Source organism: Odontomachus brunneus, unplaced genomic scaffold (assembly GCF_010583005.1).
Source record: "Odontomachus brunneus isolate Ranch 3 - 2012 unplaced genomic scaffold, Obru_v1 Obru_scaffold_078, whole genome shotgun sequence".
Taxonomy (NCBI): Eukaryota; Metazoa; Arthropoda; class Insecta; order Hymenoptera; family Formicidae; genus Odontomachus; species Odontomachus brunneus.
In genome coordinates, this window is record NW_022639528.1 from 1,097,632 (window position 1) to 1,103,784 (window position 6,153).

Consider the following 6,153-nt stretch of genomic DNA (forward strand, 5'->3'; position numbering starts at 1 on the left):
AAGTTTGATGTAAAATTTTCCGCTCTTTCGAAATCCGCAGTCAAAAATAGGGTGTCCCATTAGAAAAAACCATCGTGACCTTGAAGTAACCTTCAAAATTGACCTCAAGGTCAAAACCAATGGTACAATTGAATGACCCCCTCTGTCCTGGTCAACTTTTATCTAAACCATTTTTTTGTAGATACCGTAATTTGGAAGATATTTGGATCCATAGACTAAAATGACTCACCCTGTATGTTAGTAGATATATCTTCTTCACACATTTCTAAAACTACTTTATTTTCATTTATACGAGCGTACCGTTCACATCCGGCACTAATAATAAGCATATTACAATACTCTACAGGAGTATAATCCATTTTAATCTTTTAGATCTAATGCATAATTATTTCGTTTGTAATAATAATTAAAAGTTTAAATATATGCGCACGTATTTCCAGCGCTCAGCTCTCATAGACCCTAATTATTTATGTTTTTTGATTGCATATCTAAGAGCCTTTCAGGATATTTTTCAACAGGTAATAAAAAGATGATAGATGTAAAAGATTTATTCGCTAACTTAACTACGGACATGATTGGCACCACCACTTTCGGGCTGAATATTAATTCAGTAAACAATCCAGAGTGTGAATTTCGTAAGCAAGGCAGAACAATCTTCGATGTTAACATTATTCGTGGCATACAGCTCTTTATAGGGTTTTACTATCCAGAGTTATGTAGATTACCCCGTGTAACAGCGGTCGGGAAAGAATGCACGGTCTTCTTACGCAGTCTTTTGGGACACAATCAACCAACGCATGGAGTCTGGCGAAAACCGGGGTGATTTCATCGATATTCTATCAATCAAATTTAGAAAAAAATATGTCAATCAGGATTTTGAAAATTTCCGTAAGCAAAATATTAAAATTAATATTAATGATTTTTCCATGCCATAAAGGAAAATTTTGATTGCGTGTAATCTTTGTATGCATGAGCCTTTAACAATCTACTTTAATCACTTCTTTACTTTAATAATCTACTGTAGTTACGCAAAAATTGTGCATTAACTTTAAATAATGCAATAGTTTTGAAAGTTAAAGTGGTTCGTGTGTAAATTTCAGAATTCGATGGGGACGATCTAGTGGCGCAAGCGGTAATCTTCTTTATCGGCGGCTTCGAGACTTCAACGACAATACTTCAACGACAATAACTTTCGCATTGTACGAACTCGCGATGCATCCTGAAATTCAAGACAAAGTGAGAAAAGAAATAAGCGACACACTTCACGAAGCTGGTGGAAAAATCACATACGACATGGTATATATGAATATCATGTGTTACGATCGGTTCATATCAAATATTTTAAATAGCGAGTGAAAAGAAGTGATTTTAATATTGCAAATTAATATTTACTATAAATTATTTCCTTGTAAAAACTTTCTATATTTCAATTTAATGTGATTTAATGTGAATATAACATAACCCAGTAAACATCCAGTAACAGTAAAATTGTATCAATGTTATAATTTGACATTCAACAATAACATATAACGAATATTATGTGTAACAGTTATATCGTTAAGTGGGATATTATAACATTAACCCATTAGAACTCATAAATAACTCAACTGGGATATCATCCAAATGACATATGGAATCATCTAGTATGATAAAAATAATAATTTTGGCGGAAAAAAGTTGCAAAAAGAATTTGTTTATAACAAAATTGTTTATTATTTTTTCTATAACAAATAGGAGTCCGACTTTGAACATCATACATGTTTTCGCCATAATTTTCAAAGCGGAATCGATTGGCAGCATCAGATTTTCAAAGAAATAATTTTTTAAATAAGTTGTTTAAACAATTTTGTCGTAAACAAATTCTTCTTGCAACTTTTTTCCGTCGAAATTGTTATTTTTATCATATTAGAGGATTCCATATGTCATTTGGATGATATCTCAGCTGGGTTAGTCATGGGCTCTAATGTAATGTTATCGTTACTTGATATTTACTGCGAAGTAATTTTAAATAGAACATTTTGTTAATTGTCAGGTATTGTCACTGCCATATCTCGACATGGTGGTCTCTGAAACCATGAGGATGTTTCCAATATTACCGATTCTGGATCGCGAGGCAATACAGCCATCACTTAAATATCAAATTCTAATCTGGTTATAGAAAAGGATACGCCGATTTTTTTATCATTACTCGGCTTGCACTATGATCCGGAATACTTTCCTAATCCTGAAAAATTTGATCCGGAACGATTCAGTGAGAAGAACAAGAACAATATACCGTCTTGCATATATATGCCATTTGGAGAAGATCCTCACAGATGTATAGGTGATAACATTATCGATATTCCTTAACGCACGATTCCATAATTTATACATAATGAGTACATTTTGGAGTCATCTAATAAAATGTTGAATTAATGTTGAATTAATAAATATTGAATATTAAAATCCAGTACATATGGATTATGCATGAGTAGATGTAAAATTATGACAACAGAATATACTGGACATAATGTAATTACGAAGTATTTCTATAATAATATTCGTTTTGAGTATAATATAAGTGAAATATCATACAATCATACAATCCCCATTTTTACAGATTAAGTAATTTGAATTGGGGGAAATACAACAATTTTTTTAGCATGCAGTATTCATTTTTTTTATCTTCATTCATTAAAGCATTATGAGAATTTATACAATATATTATTATGCATCCCACAGGCATCCGTTTGGGGCTTTTGCAGACAAAATTGTCAATTCTTAAAATATTGTGCCGATATGAGGTGACACCATGTGAGAAGACTCTGATACCAATAGTACTTGATCCAAGATGTCCCTTAACAACGCCGATGGGCGGTAAAATGTATCTGAACATACGAAAATTGAATATGCCGATTAATTAGATGCTAGTTACTCAACAGAACGTTTATTTCACACCACTTTGTAATATATGAAATTCGTTCGAATTAAAAAATGTAAATTTTCATTATGATGAAAGAACATTAAAAAAATATATATATATATATATATATATATATATATATATATATATATATATATATATATATATATATATTAGAGATGTGCGAATCAAAGATTTTTTATGTCAAATCAAATCTCAAATTTATATTATATACATATGATATATCTATATACGGAAACAAATTATTTATTTAAAAGAAGAGAATATAGATCCTTTTAAATGTAAAAAGTATGTTTAAGAAATATGTAAAAAGTCTATTTAAAAAGTATTTATTTGTTTTAAAAGTAAGTAAAATACAAATACAAATAAATTATTTTGTAAATTTAAATAAATTGTTTTCTGATAATAAAAGAAATATTAATTTGAAACATATAAAAAGATACTTTTAATATTAGAAAACAATTTATTTAGATTTATAAAATAATTTACTTGTACTCTATTTACTTTTAAAAGAAGCAAATATTTATTTAAACATAGTTTTTACATTTAAAAAAATTAATTTTCTTCTTGTAAAGAAATTATTTTTTTTCTATAAATTCATAATTTTATGTACCTTTCGTCATATTAATTTTTTAACGTAACATAATAACGACAGTTGCAAAAATATATCTACGTATGTGTTAGTTTCTACGGGCAGTAATAAATCTCTTAAACTAGGGAATCATGATTGTCTAATGCCTGGTTGAATCTTATTATTCTTGAATGACAAGATATAAAAGCAATCTCGGAAGCATAAATAGGAGAATATGTACGGTACTTGATGTCATTTAGAACGCATAGCTCGTTCGTGAGTGTCGCGTATTAAATCGTGTTAATGCTATTATCAATAGTCTACAAGTGTCTTTTGCGACGGTGATAGTGAATTGCTAAACATGAAACTTGATTATCAAGTTCTACAAGATTGAAGAAAACACGCCATATTACACATATTTCTTTCTTAGTGATTTATTTCATTTTGATATTAATCTAAATTCTCAATTTCTGGGAAACGAATTCTGTATTCATAGATCCATTTATAAGTTTTAGAATGATGTGCGCATTTGTCACCAAGTAAAACAACTAGGTATGTTTCTGAATCTACACTTACACATTAAAACATTTTAACATATACATGTAAAATCATCAAATACAATATTTGTATAAAAAGATTTCAGCAATTATAGAATATAACTGTTAATATAATATATAACATAGAAGTTTAACATCCCAGGCAGCAACGTAACATGATTTTTACGTCAGTTTTTGGTCATTCGTGACGTCAATTATCCTTTTATAATCACGTAATAATGATGATAACGATGAATTTAATAATCACGTGGAAATGACCGGAATAAGTCACAGTCTACCGACGTCAATAATAAAACGTGAAAATAACGTCATAAAGAGACGTAAAAATGACGTGTCGGAATATCCTTATTCGGTTTCTATTTTATAAACTACTTGTAAATGTCACAGCGTTTGCTGATTTTATTTAAAAATTTTAATTACTTTTTTGATTCCAATGTTACATCACATTTAAAAATTTTCACTGGCACTGAGACTCGAACTTGGACCATGAGGCATCCTTGGATTATGAGTCTGTTGCTTAGACACTACATCATTTCTTCAATCGATATGAACGCCTTACATTTTATCTTTATGTGTTATACTTAACACAGTATAATATAATTTTTTGATAATATGATTTAATAAAATGACTTAATTTTAATAAAAATTATATTTTTCATACTTTATTGTTAATTTAACTTCTAGTTTTCTCTAATGAGGTGAGGTCTACAAAATTCCATATATTCCATTTCGTTATCTTTAAATTTTTATAGTAAACATTTTTTTATTGTTAACTGTTATTAAATAAACAAAGTCATAAAAGACTATAAACTTTGAGTAATAGTAAAAGAGTATTTAAAAAAGAAAAAATCCACCTTACCATTTAAGATTTAATTAAATTAACACAGATAGCCAACTATCTGTGAGAATTCTCTATGATCTTCTATTCATCTCTGCGCTATCTGGGTCAACATTTTCTCATTAACACATCTTTGAACATCATCCTCCTAACTGCATAATTGCAACGATGTAATGCTCGTGAGTAAGAAATGGTAAGACAAGTTCTATGAGGCTTATTCTTAGGAGTGAAATACTTGAGATGCAAGCACGTAAAAAATAACAATATAAATAAATAACGTGTATAAATAATAATCCAAACCATGTAAAGCGAATGTAAAATTAAATCTAACAGATTGACGTGGCCCGACAGTCAAATTACCAGACTCAACAAACATGATTTGTTGAAATGTTTGTATAATTCATAAGTGTGGTTCATAAGCTTTTCAATGCGACTTAAGCGATGTTGATTGAAATTACGTTTATTGTATTACATTCATCACTGTATACATTGTATCACTGAAGAGAGTCCGAAACTTGGACCAAAACGTCTGAATTTTTTGTAAATACAAATCAATGCATTGGCTTTTGTTAAATTGAGAATTTCGCCATTATAATCAGTGGTTAGCTCTTATTTGCCTTATTCTTTGTTTGTTTTTATTGTCGTCTCAAAAGTTTTTAACTTTTTAATTTTTCAGGTGTAACTTTTGGCAATTTCACCAACGACTTTAAATAAATCGCTTTAAATAAATTCTACGTAAACGACATCTATATTAGAAAATGTTAACAACATGAGTGTATAACAGCATATGTGAATTTTGCACGAAGCACTTTCAACCTGTTTTCAACGCGTTCCTTGTTGTTTTAAAGGAGAGACAGGTACGTCGAATAAATGCAAGTTATATTTTATATAAGATATCTTTAAAAAAAATACAATTTTATACAACAATCTGTCTAATAATAAAATTAATTAAAGATACTTTCAAATTATGTCATTAAAAATTGGCTCACATCACATGCTTTATGTTATCAAGATGCTAGTATTTTGCATCTTTAAATGCATTCAAAAACAGGCTTTTTTTATAGATAATCATCAAAATGGCGATGATAACGAGTTATTGGACTTTAGATAGTCTAATGATTTTAATAACACTCGTGCTGGCCGCATATCTTTATATGACTCGCAAATTCAACTACTGGATAAAACGAGGCGTTTTCGAGATAAAACCGTTGCCATTTTTTGGCAACCTCATGAACGCTATACTTTTTAAAGAATCTCCTGGCTT

General features: G+C 29.3%; 1 long non-coding RNA gene and 1 pseudogene across 1 annotated transcript; both read left to right on the forward strand.

The window, feature by feature from the left end:
* Positions 1 to 767: 767 nt before the first annotated feature.
* LOC116847468 lies at positions 768 to 2,910 on the forward strand (annotated as a pseudogene).
* Positions 2,911 to 3,750: 840 nt separating this feature from the next.
* Positions 3,751 to 6,137, forward strand: LOC116847469. Its single transcript, XR_004378765.1, has 3 exons — positions 3,751 to 4,046; positions 5,566 to 5,746; positions 5,954 to 6,137. It is a non-coding gene; the product is annotated as an uncharacterized LOC116847469 (long non-coding RNA).
* The last annotated feature ends 16 nt before the right edge of the window (positions 6,138 to 6,153 follow it).